Source organism: Hippopotamus amphibius, chromosome 14 (genome assembly GCF_030028045.1).
Source record: "Hippopotamus amphibius kiboko isolate mHipAmp2 chromosome 14, mHipAmp2.hap2, whole genome shotgun sequence".
In the NCBI taxonomy this organism is placed as follows: Eukaryota; Metazoa; Chordata; class Mammalia; order Artiodactyla; family Hippopotamidae; genus Hippopotamus; species Hippopotamus amphibius.
In genome coordinates, this window is record NC_080199.1 from 68,864,547 (window position 1) to 68,881,997 (window position 17,451).

Genomic DNA, 17,451 nt, shown 5'->3' on the forward strand with positions numbered 1-17,451 from the left:
GAGCAGTATGGGTTATCCAAAGACATTTCAGGGCTGGCAAGAAAGCCCTGCCCACCCCCCCCCCACCCCCTCACCAGGTTTTATTGAGGTATAAAGAAGAGAAGAGATGGGAAAGGAAATCTCTCTCTAGCTCCTTTTGAGTCAGTCTTCACAGCAAGATTCCTTGCTTTGCTGGAAGTGAATGTCCACAAAAATTTCAGGCATTGGATCTGATTAAGAGCACAAACCCATTTCCAATCCAAACACCAGTGAGTTTTGAATTGCCTTCTCCCAGTGCAGAAAATTGAGGATGGACTTCATTTGCACCCACACATTTTTGTCCTTTGAATTCAAAAGCTATACTTGCTCTCCGCCTATGCAAACGTGGCTGATGCTGACCTGTCCAAAAATGATAAATCACTCCCTGAAAAGCTTTTGGAGAACCTGAAGAGATCAACAACATTTTTCGACTCCCATGACTACGCCTCCTCAGCTAAAACGAAGTAAGAATATTGTGCAATTATTTAGAGGAAATTTGGAACCTTTGGGACAATCATATAATTCAGGCAAACGTGGATTTGGGGCCCTGACATTTGCAGAGAATTGTGCAACCCTCAGCTGTGCGCACCAGTCCTAAGAGAGCTCCCACCTTCCAGTCGCCCCTTTTCTCCCACCCTACTTCACTTTCTGCCACTTGATTAGTAATAAAATGAATAAATCAAACAGACCCCGGCTTGGCTCTTGTGAGCTATGCTAAGAGAAATGAATATGAAAACTGTAAAATACCAAAGTAAAGGTGTCCTCCCCAACCTCATTTCTCATTAAAAAACAAAACAAAACCGAGACTCGTTCAGCAAACATGAGCTTCAAAACTAAGGCTCAGCCCAGATGTTATTAAGTATAAATATTTATAAGACCCATAAAGATCCTGGCTAAGCTCAATTGTGCCTTAATGTGGCAAATGTTTCAAATTCAGCTCTTTCACTGTCTGAAGCCTTTAGAAGGCAGGATACAGTAGAAGACGCATTACTGTTGGTGAGAGGAAGGGAGGTTCTCTTTTATGTTTTATGACCAGTTTTTCATTGAGAGGTATTGCTTTTCTCAGAAATCACTTTTGGAGGCCTGTCTTTTCCAAGAAGCCAGAAGAAAGTATGTTTGCTGCAGCCCTGACTTCAAGGGCTCTGGGTAAGGCACACATATGGTGAAACGTGCGTCCTCCATGTGAATGGATGGAGGAAAGCCAGGTTCCCAGTGTTCTTTCCCCATTTCGTGAACCGTCTAGCAAGATCCTAAAAGCCTTGATGTAATCATCCATTAAATGGGTGTGTAACTGTTATAATAAGTAGAGCACATTTAGCTCATGTTTTAAAAACTTTGATTTGGTTAACAAGGGTGTGCTTTTCCAAAAAGCGAAACTCTTAGCTACACTATGTAAACAACTCCTTTGGTAACTTTTAGATGCATAAGCAAAAGAAGTGAGCTATGGACGTGTAAGCTGTAATTTTGTGATGAAACAGTTCAAACTACATGATCATTTGGGCTCTGGATTGAGTTTGGTCCTCTAGATTTTTGAACGGGACTCGAGGTATGAAATCATTATTATTTTTAATCCATTTGTTTTATGGTAAGAAAAATCTGCCCACATGTCTACCTATGAACCATGCAATGCCTTGCTTTCTAAAATCCTTTTAGTTAAACGCATCACATTAAACACTTAACTTCCTGGTGCATGAATTGTAAGAAGATTTATTACTTAACAGGATGATTCATCTGTGTATGGGAATGAAAAGGACCTTGGGTTTCCCTCTTAGAACAGGTGCTAATCTGTGAAATAATTCCTGCTTCTTTGGGAAAGTCCTGATGCTCTTTTAGAGCCAACTGGCAGTGGCCTGGTCTGGACCCTATCTCCCCACTTTTGCAGTGGCGGGGGGGGAGGGTCTTCCTGTTGCTGAGAGCTCAGGAATGGAGGCTGTGGCTCTTCCCCAGTACCTGGCTTTGATGGTTTCTCTGCACGTTCTCCAGGCATGTCCACGCTAGCCCCACCTGACTCCCCACCCCCATTCTCACTGCTCAGCCCTTTTTCGTGACTGAACCTGACAGTTAATGTTGACCCTGGGAACTCTGAGCTCTTCCGTGGAGGCCTTCATCTGCTGGACACACCTGGCAAGCATTCCATGGTGCCTACCTGGATTCCCTGATTAATGTAGATGTAAAGATTTTATCAAGGCTCCTGGTGGCTGGACTTCAAGATGTAATCACAAAATCAATCCACATAGACTAACTGGGCATAGATTCACTAAGAAGACATCCCACAATGCCAGACACTTAATTAAGGCACTCTGGCTTCCCTGCCCCCGATTGATTCTTTTCTTTCCCTAACAGGTGATGCCGCTCCTCTGGGTGGACATGCCATTCTCCACTGGAGACCACCCTGCTTTCAGAGCCTTGCAGTTTGTAGGACAACCACCAGGGGGCACCTGCGCATCATCCCATTCCCCTGGGACTGGCCCAGGGACTAGCAAGATCCCTGTCACAGGCCCCCAGCGAGCTTGAAGAGGCAGCTAACTAGGCCTGTAGCATTTTGTTGCAGTTTGTTTGCTGCAGTTTGTTTGCTCTGCTGCAGTTTGTTTGCTGAGCCCCATGGTTCTTCTCTTAGCTTCAGGCATCCCTTGAGGATAACCTGAAACTCTCCCCCTCCCCTCTCTTTTCTTTCCCACTAGGGCACCATAGTGCATGGTAGAGCAGAGGGATTGCCTGACTCCTGGGCAAGCAGCCTGCGGCTCTGGCCTGAGCATCTGAGAACACCAGCCAGGTTGGCTGGCTTGCCATAGATGTTTCCTACTAGAAATTCAAAGACTTCAGAAATGGAGGTTATTAGCAGTGTAAGCACCTTGTGAAAAGTAGCACAGATCAAAGATGATCAATTTACTGCCACTTGATGATGCTGAGCTCAGCCTGGGCAGCATTGCCTGGCCTTGATTGGCTGGTATCATCTGGCGTGATCTTAGCACATTATCACTTAATTCCACAAACATTTGCCAGGCATTGTGCTAGGGATACACTTGTCATGCTTTAGTGATTACAGACTAGTGAGGGAAGAAAGTCAATGGGCCTATAAAACAGGGTGCTTGGGCAAGAGCTGGGGGTGAAAGGCTTTCAAAATAAGGCACTGCCTGACTCAGTCCTGGAGGATGAGTCACCTGGACAGTCTCCTAGGCATCTGGGTAGCTCTGGGCCAGAATCATCACTAGCAGCTCTGGTGCCTGAGGGCCTGTCTGCAGAGGGGCAACTCTATTCCCCAGAGTGATCAGGGGCAGGCAGGCTGCAGAGAAGGTCAGACATTCATTCAGTCATTCAACACTGATAGAGCACCTACTACATGCCAGGCAACAAAACAAGTCACAATAAACCAGGCTGGGGCGGCATCTTCACCACGTAGGGAGGCTTCTCACCTGGTGGTACCCTCGATGGACACCAAGATCTTGACTCCAGTAGTCAAGCAGAATCCACCTGGTCCTGGCTGTGAAAGACAAGCATCCTTGGAAGACTTCTTTGTTTAACTCAGGTCTTTATTAAGCTGCCAAGAAGATCTGCTTGAAACAACTGACCCACACTTTGGAAAGAGAAGCAAAGTTAGTACATCATTTACTATTGTTTTTCCATGTCCTCATCCCTCCTCACAAAGGAGCCTCAGCCAGTGTGATCAAAATGATTGTCTCCAGCAGAGATGTTTTTCCTCCTTTCCTTGCCCGACTCTCCTGTTCTTCCTCTCTGGGTCCAGGCCATTGGCCGTCCTGGGGAACTGTCTCTGCTGGGCTGGCATCTTTGACATGGGTCCCAGCCACTGTCACCAGACTGAGTCTCTTCCATAAACATGGTGGTCTAAGAAATATAAATTTTAATTTTTTTCTATAACTTTATTTCTATTTTAATTTCAACCTGGTGGTCAGAAACATATTTTCCATTTATTCTGTGTTTCCTCTTCCTGTTTTCCCCAGGGTGGTGTTGAAGCTCCATGAATTGGCTAGTGTTGAGGGAGGCTGGAGGGAATTCGGTTCCTGAGTCATCAGTCAATGAAGGTCCCACCTGAGCCCATCAGCATAGCCCCTCAGGTTCAAGGCTGCCTTCACCAAGCAGAGACAGAGCAGTGAGTTTCCTTTGCTGCTCCCGTGGGGCCCAGCCTGCAAACCTCTCCAGAGTCTTGACTTCTAGGACTGAAGCTGTCCAGGAAAATGGTAGGGCAGCCACCCTGGGACTCCACTCCAAGTCCTGGGGAGCATTTTTTAAAAACACTAGAGGGAAAAAACCTTTTCCACCCTTGAGGTTTTTTCCTTAGAGGAATTCTTTGTACCTTCAGGTTAGCTTTGGAGGCACAAAATATATCCTTAATGGGTTTAGGCTTTGGGAAATCGTGATGGAGGCAGCTCTTCCTTCTGCCTTCTGCATTTTTTTTAAAGGTGTTTATTTTGATCAATCTTATTTCCATTTTTTGTTTAAGAGTCTGGGGAAGAATAGCTCAGACTCCTCCATAGCAGTTCCTCCCCATTCAGTGGCCTGAGCAGCAGGAGCTGCAGACCCATCTCCAGCGACCGGGTGAGCACTCGGGTCCTCGCCAGGGAACCACTGAGCAGGCATGGAGGGCACCTGCGCCTGTGGACCCGTCTGCAGCCTCGGGTCGAGCAGCAGTAAGGTCGGGAGCTGGAGCAGTCCATTCACCCTGACACCCCTCCTTGGTCACAGCCCTTCCAGCAGCGACCCGCTCTGCTTTTTCGGGGAGCTCTGCAGAAGTAGAGATCAGGCATGACCTCCATGGCTGTTCACAAGGGATGGTGCCACGCGTGTGCTTAACTTCCCCGCCAGCGTTTACCACGTCAGACGTGCTGAGGTGCTCCCTTGCTGTTGCAAGGATGGCAATGTCCACATGGCACAGAGGTGAGGCTGTGTTATGCGGGGCGATAGGGTTGGTTAAAATAAGAGCTTCTGGGAGAGGCTGGTGGGCAGCCCTGGGATCAGGAACCACCAGAAGTTTCAGCTCCTGGAAGGTTGCCTGGATCAGGTCAGATACCAGAACAGCCTGTTGGCCAGTCTTCCTGGAGGATGTGACACTGGTGTCTGCCAGGTTTGCAATGGCGACAATGGCACATATGCCAGCAGAAGCTTCTCCCAGTTTCTCTTCAGCTTTGTGATGTAGAAGCCATCACTTCTTTTGTAGATGTACTGTTCCATTTAGCGGTCAAATTGGGTGCCACTTTAGTGGGCTCCTGCTGTGAGGAATTTGAGTACATCTTTCTCCTTCATTTGCAGGACATCAAGGCCTCCTGACATTGTGAAAGCCTCCCTTAAGTTACCATGGGAACCCAGAACAATGCTGTATGGCTTCCTCTCTGGGTAGCAAGGGAAGGTGCCTTCTACGTTTCTGCAGTTGTGCCATCCACCTGCCCCCTCATCCCCACCCCAGGCCATGCAGAATGAAGGGAGACAAGGGAAGGGGAAGGATTACCAGGAGAGAGATTTTTAAAATCAGTTAGTATCTCAAAAATGTCATTCTATGGGACTTCTTTGGTGGTCCAGTGGGTAACACTATGCACTTTCAATGCACGGGGAACAGGTTCGATCGCTGGTCAAGGAACTAGATCCCATATGCCACAACTAAAGCTCACACATGCTGCAACTAAGAGTCTGCATGCCTCAACGAAGATCCTGCATGCTGCAACTAAGGCCTGGCACAGCCAAAATACATAAATAAATATATATTTTTTAAATGTTATTCTACCACATCAAGGTGGTCTTAGTTTTTATCCCTAAACGAAGTTCCAAGTTCACTTTAAAAATGGTCTTTCATCTTCTGGTTTCGTCTCTGCCCCAGTGTGGCTCCATTACATGATCTGCAAAAAGTCTGCTCCCAGATTTACTTCTGCTTCCCCAACCCTGTGCCTCTCTCTCTAATGGAAAATCCCAGCTCTGCTCTGAGGCAGCAAAGAGGTGGATATGATGTCGCTTGTTAGAAAAACCATAGAAATCTGTGCTCATCTGATACCCCACAAGCTCCAACTTCGCCATATATCTTTGGGTCAATCAGTCACCACATACCTCCCAGGCTGCCACCACTTGGGACTATCACTGGGTAACCATGTCACACCTCCCACGAAGGGGATTTTATTAGACTCTGGGACACCAAAGATGAAAGGCACAGGCAGGTCTGCCCTCAAGGAGCTTATAGTACAGGAGAAAAGGACACAGGACATGAGTTTCAATGTAAGAAAAAGGGCTCAGTGTTGAACATGCACTGTTTGAGTTGACTGGCAGAAATATATGAAGCTGGGGATGGAGCCGTTAAGAGATAGGTGATAATTCAACACTGATGTGGGTCAAGACCACCACTAGTAAGAAGAACTAATGTATCTAATGCTCTCTATGTATGTCCCAGGCCATATGATGCCCTAGTATCTTCACATGCATTATCTCTTTGAACAACGTTGCAGTTATTATTATTACCCCAAGTCAAAAACGAGAAAATCTTACAAAGTTTCAAGAATTTTTCCAGGGCCTTGGAGCTGATAGGCAGGGAGGCTGGGAGTCAAGGTCAGACTGAAGCGCTCTGAGTCCATGCTCCTAACCAGGGTGCCACACGGCTTGACCAGGTGACAGTTGTGTTCCTTCTGTGTCCCCTCTATTCTGTTGTGAACAATTGGGGGAACGGGTGCCATTCGTTGTCTCTTGGAACAGCTCCGAGCACAGTGCACATGTGGCCTCTTGTCAGGGTCATTAACTGGCTGACTATCTAAGCCTTCATCTTCGCCACGAGGTGGTGAAATTTTACCTTAGAACTTCAACTTCATTCCACAAAATGTTGTTGAATATCTAAAGAAGGTGGGAGTGAGGGTGGGATTCAGAGATAAACAAGACGTGATCCCTCACCTTGGGATAGTTCTGATTTGTCTGTGGGGAGGAGGGAGAGAGAGGAACAGAGAAACAAGCAAACCCAGCTCCGCGCTGCAGTGCAGGGGGTGAGAATCTTTAGGGCTCCAGGCCAGGTTGCAAAGCCACCAATACCCACAGGGAGACTCTGTCAGGCTCAGTACAGGGCTGACTTCCACACTGAGCACAGCAGGAAGAGTGCCTGGGACCCATAATACTTTCCGGGACCCCAAAACTATTTTTACTTTTCTTTTAATATTAAAAGAAAACACTGTAATAATAATGAGCCCAGCTTGGATTATATTTGTCTTATGCCCAAACAGGCATAAATAATAGTATGTATATTTACAGAGGTAGGAGCCCAGGAAAGCAAAAGTGCCTGGAGCCCCCGTAAGTCCTAAGCCGGCTGTGCCACGATGTCTGAATCCTAGCCCTTCTATGCACGCTGGATTTCACAAGTGACAGAGAACTGTGACTGGCTTTGAAGTGAATACTCTGAAACTTGTGATAATGTTTTATCGATGATCTCAAATGGGGATTCAACATCTCAAGGTCCAAATGTGAGAGGAAAACAATTTTAGAACCATGAGATTTTGCCTTCATAAGACCAGGGAAAGAAGATCTAAATACCAATACCAACATCTCTTTCATGGACCCCACATAGCAGCACTTTGGGTCCCAACCCCTGGAATTAGTAAGAATCAGTTGCTAAGAAAGGGGTCTGATCTCTCTCAATGCCCTAATGAGGATCCAAAACATCAACAGCAAAAGCCACACTCTAGAGACAAGTAAGTAATCCATGCACACCGCTGGAGACTCAGGAAGGGACGGCACCACCTCACCTGCTGAAATCTCACTGCGCATCAGTGGGGCAGTAGGCATGCCTCCAGCCCATGACAACTGCTGGCTGGGGAGACAGGCTCCTGTTACCAGCCAGGGCCTCCCTGAGAAGGCTGGGGGGCCTCAGAAGGGGCACCAAAGCTGGAGCCCAGAGCACTCCAGAGGGGTGGAGAGTGCGACGCGAGCCTGGCCAGGCTGCTGGTCCCAAAGGCAATGGGAAGGACAGGGCAGTCAGTGGAACCCAGAGATCCTAGGTCCTGCCTGGAGGGCTGCCTGCTTCCACAATCCCCCAAGGGATAGCCCTGGGTTTTAAGCCTCTCTCAAAACCACCACAAGAACTTGGAATGAGAGTGAGGGCAGTTTAGGCAACACAGTGAGAGCTAAGATCAGACGATGACTCATGCTTGCAAATGCTGACAGAGTCTACCTCCTACCTGAAGGGCAAAGTGACATTTCTCGCCCTTTCCCCAAATAAATCTTCCCTGTGCAGGTTCTCTGAGGACCTCAAGGCCTGTCAAGGACTTGGCCCTGAGCTCATTGAAACCACAGTAACTGCCAAGTTTTGCAGATGTTTGCACTGACTGCTTTATATTTTGCAATATTCCAGAGCTGTTCCCAAGGGACACTCATCCAGTCACCAAGTTAATGCTTAATAAGAATGATCTACAAAGGGTGACAGCTCCAAAAGATGGGGAGAGGGAAGACTGCCTCCAGTGAGCGTGAACGAGCAAAATAAATAAATAAACATGTGCAGTTCCCGATAGATTGAGGTGCAGAAAAGGGAACATGTACAGCAATTCCTGAGGAAAGAAAACAAAAAAACAAACAAAGAAAGGACGGCAATGTTTACTCACGGCCATGGACATGTTTCTTTTTCTCAGAAGTGACATGAGACCCCCGACTGGGCTTGGGAATGCTCCCGCTGAACTCAGGCTGAGCTGAACTGAGGGTACAGATGAGCTATACCCGGAATGTACATAGATGAGCCCTACTTGAAACGTACATGGATGAGCCGTACTCATCTGTGAACTGTAGAAGGTAAGCTCTTATAGAAACACGCCCCGATTCCACAGCCAAAGAGGGGTTAGTTCCCAGGGCAAGGGAAGTCTGGTTAACTCTGAAGGAAGCACAATGATTCCAAAGCTACAGAAATGGAATAACCATTCCTACTTTTATCCTGCCTTTGTCTATATCATCTCATTTAATGTCTGCAAAAGTTCTATGGGCACCACTGTTAGTATCGCTACGAAAAGAGACAAAGGTTAAAGGATTTTCTTGAAGGTCAATCAACAATTTACTGGCATATCTGAGATTAAAAGACAGGTCTTTATTCCTTCCCAGCATCTGTGTCATGTATAACATGCTAAATCTCCTTTATAGCTATAATATATTGCATGTTTTACACGTAGTATATCTATCCTCACCTCGATTCTGCAAAAGTGTGATTATTATCTTCATTTAAAGATGGCAAAATTAAGGCCAAGGGAGAGAGATCACACAACAGATCTGAGGTCACAATTATTTCAACAAATATTAAGTCTTGTTTTGTGCCAAGCCAGGGGCTTCTCAGCCGCCAACCGGAGCAAGCACAACTCAGAACAACAACAACAACAACAACAACAAAAACGACCAAAAGCTTTCAGGCAAAACAAGTTGCATTCTTAAAAACGTTTTTAAGGACAAAATAATCGTCTGGTGCACCGTGGTTTTTTTGTGCTAACAGGCTGAATTCCATGTAGGAATGGGAGCAATGCCATAATTGCATGGAAGGCTTGCAGATGTACGCAGGCTCGTTTATTAATTAAGCAGGCCTGGATGCTAATTCAGTTGCTATGCACCAGAGCTCCCGGGAAATGCATGCAGAGGCGGAACCTTTAAGGAGATTTATAGATATCGCAGGTGGGAATTTTTGAAGAGGAGGAATGTGATTGCACAACCATGTTAGCACAGAATCCAGCTACTTAAAAGTGGTGTCCATGGGCTGTGCTATCCCCAGCTGCCCGCCAGCTGGAGGACTCGGGGAGGGATACGGGGAGTAATTATAATAGAGAGAGAGCAATGTTTCTTTCACTCTCGACCTACCCTCTTTGCAGGAACCCCAGCCTGCCTCCATCTCCCACCCCCCTGCCCCTCGCTAGTCATCAGGCCCCTGGGGCTCCAGCAGCCTTGCTACCTCAGTTCCCACCAGCTTCCTGCTGTCCCAGTTCTCCCACCCCAACTCCAGTCTCTGAACCTGCAAAGCTGCTGATGCTGCTGAGGCCTGACATGGCCCTGCAGCTGGAGGCTGCCCTGGCTGACCCTCAGCTGCCCTGTCCCTGTCCCGCTCCAGAGACTGGCCTCAGGGGCAATCTTGTCTTTAACACGTGGCCTCCTCTGTTCCAGGGGTCACAGAAGACTGCGCCCAGAGCTCACCACGGCTTACGGAGATTTTAATGAAACGGCTCTTCTATTTATTTGTGTTGTGGCCTCCAAGGCCCGGGGCCATGACACCAGTCCCTGAGAGGGGAGGCTGGGGCTCAGCAGGGACATCACGCTTTCTGTCCAGTTGCTTAGCTCCTGACACTAGCCTGCCGTCCTTGCATCAATCCTACATCCTTCCCTCTGTTTTTCTCAGGCATGTCTGAGTTCTGGGATGAATACTGTTTACCTTGCACCCTGCAGCACTTGCTAAAAGTAAACAGGTTTTCCCTGAGCACTGGCAGTTCCACTAGAAGGAGAACAAAGGTCAGTGCAGTCATATGGAATCTGATTAACACCAAGCCGCAGAAACACACCCCTGGATTGGATGCTTTCCTGAGCCACCCCTGCCCCCTTGGACAGAGGAACTATTCCAGCTGCTGTGGAAGAAGCAGCTTTGCTTAGCTCACTCAGTGGGATGTGTTTAGTAACCACATTTCAAGTTGGGTTTTCCTATTGCTATTTTTAAATCATGTATATTTTAAGAATGATGCTATCATTTGAATTTTTAAAAAATGAATAGGAAAAAGCAGTTTTATTATAATGGAATAAAAGGAAAATGTTCCTTTTTTTAACAATCAGGTTTATGGGCTTCCCTGGTAGCACAGTGGTTAAGAATCTGCCTGCCAATGCAGGGGACACGGGTTCGATCCCTGGGCTGGGAAGATCCCCACATGCCGCGGAGCAACTAAGCCCATGCGCCACAACTACTGAGCCTGTGCTCTAGAGCCCACGAGCAATAACTACTGAGCCCATGTGCCACAACTACTGAAGCCCACGCGCCTAGAGCCTGTGCTCCACAACAAGAGAAGCCACTGCAACGAGAAACCCGTGCACTGCAATGAAGAGTAGTCCCTGCTCACCACAACTAGAGAAAGCCTGTGTGTAGCAATGAAGACCCAACACGGCCAAAAAAATAATAATAATAAAAAAAATCTTAAAAATCAGGTTTATGAAGATATAATTTACATACAATAAATTTCATCCTCTTTAGCGTACAGTTGGGTGACAAATATATAAAGCTGTGTAATCTCCACAATCAAGTTTCCACTCCTTCCTCCAAAAGTTTCCTGTGTTCCTTTGCAGTGAATTCCTCCCCCATCTACACATCCAGCCCCCCACAACCACTGATCTGTTTTTTGTCATTACAGTTTTACCTTTTCTACAATGTCGTATAAATGGACTCATACAACGTATACAGGCTTTTGTGTCTGTTTTATTCATCGAGCACAACGCCTTTCAGATTCGTTCATGCTGCTGCAGGTGCCAGCAGTTCACTGCTGTTTACTGCTGAGCAGTATTCCCTTCTGTGCACGTGCTGCAGTTTGTATATCCATTCCCCAGCAGATGAATATTTATGTTGTTTCCAGTTCTTAGCTATTGAGAGTCAAGCTGCTATGAACATTTGTTTACAGGTCTTTGTGAAATCATATGTTTTCATTTATTTTGAGTAAATACCTAAGAATGGGATTGCCAGGTGTTTGTCAAGTATACGCAGAAATATTTTTGAAAAAGAGGGGAGTTTAAGAATGTCATTGGGTAGTTCAGACAAGAAGTAAAATATCTAGGTGATGAATTTTAAGAAGAGCCAGTTCAGCTCTGGGCTGCATTCCACCTTTCAAGGCCTTGAGGTTAGTCAATTTATTGCCTTGTTGGTCTAGACACAAAGGGTGGGGCAGCTACCTTCCACTGCCTGGCGGCTCCATCACTTACCAATGGGCGCGTACTTAAACTCACTGTGTTTTTGTTTCCTCTGCTGTAAGATGAGCATCAGCCTACACAGAGAAGCTGTGAGCATTTTAAAAAGTATACATGTAAGAGAGTAGAAAAATGCCTGGCACATAGCAGGTACTCAATAAACACTGCCAATTTAAAGTCTGGGGAGAAATCAGAACTAGAATTTAAACTGAAAGAGATTATAGCAGAGATCATTTGTCTTCCTAGAAAGCTCTGAAATTTTGAATCAAATATGCTCACCAGATGACATGACAAATACATTTCTGCATTTAACTCATATTCATGGAGTGCCTGTTGAGTGCCAGGTGAGGGAATCAGGCCCAGCCCCCGTTCTTATGGAGCTTACAGTTTAGAAGGAGAGGCAGGCAGAATGAAAGGTGTGTGTTATATGTGAGTACAAACGCTAAAGAGCACAATGAAAGAAAAGGACAAGGGGGAGTGTGCAACTACTAGCCCTTGCACTGGGATAGCCCTTTACCGCTTCTAATTCCGCTTAGTTATTGACCCTGCCTAAGAGCACAGGGAGACCAGCCCCTCCTCATCTCCTTCATTCCTCCCCTCCTTCATTCATTAATCATCAGCAAACATTTGCCTGACACGCCTTAGAATCAGGCACCCAGGACGCACACAGACAGGAATGACACATTGCTTCTCCTGCCAGGGAGGTTACAGCCTCGTAGGGGATGAGACCGGGATGAATACACAGCAACAGCTCGTCTTCCTGCTGGAACTGCTCTGATGAAAAGGATCATGAAACTTTGATGAGCCCACGAGAGAAGCAGCGAAGCACCATTTCCGCTGGCCTAGATTTAGCAACGGGATGATGCCACACGGACTAACGGCACCAACATGCTGTTTTGGCTGAATGGGACCACAGGCGTGGAGGGGCTTCTTGGGGTTCCTAAGGAGAGGTTAAAGGCCCTGGAGGAAGAGGCTGTGGAGCAACACAAGACCCATGTTCAGTCCCCTCCCTGAAGCCAGATGGTGTTTGCCAGAGACTTCCAGAGGAAGCAGTGTGAACAAGCAGCAGTGCTGCTGTGCAGATATGTAATATGTCTTGGAAAATAACAACTGTTTTAGAAAATTGGAAAGGCGCTAACACGCTGAGAAGCCAATCCCGATGTGCAGGAGTCAGGACCTGTGTGGGAGTCGCGGGGCCTGACAGACTTGCCCTTCTCTCGAGTCTCAGCCAGGCCCAGTCAAAGGTAGCGAATGGGCTGTAGATATGTAGCAGAGTTCATATTCCCTGTGTGTCCCACTCTGGTCCTTACTTAGGGTTTCAGCTGTGCCTACGAGTGCCTTCTAAGTGGCAGACACGATGCACAGTCCTATGGGGTATCCAAGATGTCAATGTGAGTCCTGCGGTTTTCAGCACGCCAGTTATTTGGGCACCCGTTCCTTCTCCACCCAATCATGTGATGCCATGGGACTACCCAGCACAGTTTCACACCCTCCTAGTCAATAGATGGCCATGACATTCAGGCCTGATTATTCTACCCCTTCCCCTGGGGGCAGAAGTTGGACTTGGGGTGGTCATGGAACCAGAGTTGGGCCAATTACGACTTTTCCCTGAACCTGATAATTTGCAACCATGGGTGCGATGGCTTTGTGGTGAATTACGGTTCTACACTACATTTCCTAAATTCCCTCTCCAGTATGTTTTCAGACAGGGTGGGCTACAAGGGATATTTTCTTGGGAGCTTGGAGACAGAAGAGAAGAAATTGCCATTTTGTAGCATATACACAACTTCTCCCAGTTATTCACTCAAACACTAACATGGGTGCTGCTGTGAAGGGGTTCTGTGCTTTGTACCTGAAGTCCTTGTTCAGTTGACTTTAGGTTAGGGAGATTATCCTGGGTTGACCTAACCTGATCAGTAGCAAGGCCCTAAAAGAAGGCTTAAACCTTCCCTGGACAACAGCTTCCACCCGTGCCTACAGGTCCAGCCTGCTTCTGATTTTCCCTTCCTAAAGGCCTCTGTATGGGCTTAGCCAGCCAATTCCTCATGATATATCTCAAAGGGTGTGTGTGTATGTGTGTGTCTCCTATTGTTTCTGCTTGCCTAGTTGAACCCTGATTGGTATAATAAAAGACAGGGTTTTGTGCTGGGTTATTATTGTAGAGTCTACTAGTTGTCCCATGTATCTACTCTCTTCTCCCTTTATACTAGAATTCCTCATTTTTAGCTAGTCTTATAGACAGCCAGAGGTTCAAAATTCAAAAGGTAAGTATTAACCCAAGAGAAACAAGAACATACAGCCATAGAAGGATTTCTATGCTAATTTTTGTAGCAGCTTTTTTCATAGTAGCTAAGAAACAGGAACAATTCAATTGTCCATCAGGTAGCAAACAGATATGTGGACCAGGTAAGTCTGTATAATGGAGTATTACTCAGCAATAAAAAGGAACTACTATTCATAAAACAATATGGATGAATCTCAAAAATCATTCAAAAGGTAAGTGAAAGAAGCCAATCACAAAAGGCCACATATTTGCAAATCATATATCTGATAAAAAATTTGTATCAATTATAATAATTCTTACAACTCACAAATAAAGATGTAATCTAGTGAAAAAGTGGACAAATAATTCTAACAGACATCTCTCCAAAGAAGATATGCAAATACAATAAGCACATAAAAAGATGACCAACATCATTAGCCATTAGGAAATGCAAATCAAAACCACAAGATACTCTTTCACATGCACTAGGATGGCAAACAGAAAAAAGACAGGTGATAACAAGTGTTGGTGAGGGTGTTGAGACACTGAGATGGAACTTCTGGGAACTGAGTACCTCCCCCAAGGCAGAAAGAGGAAGTGGAGTTACCAACAGAGATAGGGAATATTCAGAGGTAGGAGATCCTTTATACTCCAGAAGAGGAGGGACTCTGGAAGAAAAGTCCACAGACAGCTGCTTCAGGTGCTGTCAAGAGGTCAATGAGGATCCAGACCAGTAAAGAAGGGCAAGAACCAACAAAGTTATCAATGTCCCCCAGGAGAGCCCCACTGGCTGCACCAGACCACCATGACTTGCAGAGCTGTGGGGGCCAGAGGGGAAGGGAAAAGAGCTTGGAGAAGTAGTAGGATTGGACCTCCTAGGTAGCATAGTGGTTAAGAATCCGCCTGCCAATGCAGGGGACACGGGTTTGATCCCTGCCCCAGGAAGATACCGCATGCTGTGGAGCAACTAACCCCATGTGCCACAACTATTGAGCCTGTGCTCTAGAGCCCATGAGCCACAACTATTGAGCCCATGTGCCACAACTACTAGAGCCCATGCTCTTCAACAGAAGAGGCCACCGCAATGAGGAGCCCATGCACCATGATGAAGAGTATCCTCCACTCGCCACAACTAGAGAAAGCCTGTGTGCAGCAACTAAGTAGTAGGATTGAATGCAGCTCTGTAGGAAGACCTGAACATATTTTTAGGGAACAAAGTGCCTCCCCAGAATGAGTGGAGTGGGAAGACGCCAAGACCAGAAGGATGGGGTAGGCCCGATAAGTAGAGGGGCCTGGGGTCTTTTCCCAAGCTACAACCCTTCCTCCTCTTCCTCTGATAAGAGTTAATAACAGACATCTTTGCTCCTGAGAATCATTCAGCATCACCAGCAATACCTGTTCCCCACCCATTCTCCAGATGGGGCATCCCACTGACCTTGAAATGCCCCTGGCTCCTGTACTTCCAATAACCTCTGTGCTCCTTCATAGCACAGAAACCACTGGGCTCCTTTTCCACAATGTATGAGAGGCATGTACTTAATTTTGTAACCCAGACTGGGCTTCTAAAGCAACAGCGTTGCCAGAAAAAACACACAATGCCTGGATAAATTTGAAAATTTCAGAAAAACAATGAACAGTTTTTTAGCATAAGTATGTCCCATGCAATATTGGAGATATATTTATACTAAAAAATTATGCATCGTTTACCTGAAATTCAAGTGTACCTGGGCACCCTATAGTTTTATTTGCTAAATCTGGCTACTGTTCTGAGAAGCAAACTGAGCAGGAGACTTGCAAGCAGGAGACTTGCAAGCAGGAAGCTTGTGTGTGTGTGCGCCCTCGCGCGCGGTGGAGGGGGTGGGGGGGTGGGGGGAGGTAGCTGGGGCTGGGGGGATGGCTATTCTCAGGATTGATACCTGTGGGGGAGTGAAGCCAGCAGAACTGGGCAGAGAAAAAAGTTCAATTGCAAGGCAGTCACAACAAAGACCTCAACAAACCCTCCAGGGAGCTCTTCAGAATTGCCCCACATTGAGGGGAGGTGGCTGGGGCTTCGTTCTCCCAAACTGACCAATCACTGGCAGTGGGCTGACCTTGGAAGGAGGCCTCAGGCAAGGCTGGGCTCTTCTGCAGGAGAAAACCTGTGGCCTGAGAGGCTCAGCTGGAAGCTGGGAGCCCCAGCACTTCCGGCGTATGTAAATTTCACCTCCATCAAGTGGAAACCAGGTGCCTTTGGAACTGCACAAAGGATTCACGTAGATCAAACAGCAACTAGTGGCAGGAGAATTCAAATCTTCATGAGGACAAAGTGCAAGAAGCCAAAGTGAGACACAACTGTCCTGCAGCGAAGGGACTATATTCGTGACAGAAACAGTGACTCTGTCTCAGCACAACACCCTTATCGGTCCTGTTGTGGGGATAAAATGTGTACGAGGGCTTTGCTTTTTCTTAGTTAAAAACTGTAAAGCTAAAGATTTGTATGGAGTTTGGGCTCCAGCAGAGTCCTCTCCCTTTAACAGAGGTGTGTGCCAAGCTCACGTTCCAGAAGCAAGGCTGGAAACCACAGTGGGCTATACCGGGACACTGCTTCTCTCTGGAAGTGCCGCACCCACCCCTCTGCCTGTGCTTGTTTGTCCCTCACCCCGTGCCTTCACCCTGACCGCCTTCTGCTCCTCTCTTCTCCCTCCTCCGGTGTCAGCCCGCCAGCCACTCACTTCCTTGCCTCTCACTGGCTCCCATGCCCCAGGCAGGATCTGTCTTCTGACACACTGGACATGATGCTGGCGTGGCTTTAGCTAAGGTCTCCGAGGTGGGGCCTCCTCCTCCTGGAATGCCCTGCTTCGCTTCCTACACCCCTGCTGGCTCTGCAGATTGGGCCACTCACACCCACAGCCACACCCAGGGCTTGTCATCACCGAACTGCTCCTCAAAGACACCCCACACTCCCTCATCCCACTCACTGGCTGCAAGCCCTGACTTTCCATTTCCTCCCTCCCTTCCTCCCCTGGGCCTGTTCCCTCAGCCTGTGGCCCAGGGACCCTCCCTAGACCACAACTCATCACTTCAGCCACGCTTTCACCTCAGACTCCTCACCCACTTTTCCTTCCATCCCATCCCACCCATCTGCCTCCTCCCCTCTCCCGGGGCTGCTACGGGCTGCGGAAGAAAGGCCCACAGATCTCACTGCAGTCAGAACCCCATGGTTGGCTGCTCTCTCAAAGCCCCTCAGCAGGGGCATTTTTTCCTCCTGAGAAGCTCCTTCTCACTCCTTCTAGAACCTATCTAATTCCTGCTACCAC

The 17,451-nt window shown here is 47.3% G+C and overlaps 1 pseudogene; it reads right to left on the reverse strand.

Moving 5' to 3' along the window:
* Window positions 1-4,455: 4,455 nt before the first annotated feature.
* Window positions 4,456-5,205, reverse strand: LOC130835605 (40S ribosomal protein SA-like; annotated as a pseudogene).
* Between the last annotated feature and the right edge of the window lie 12,246 nt (window positions 5,206-17,451).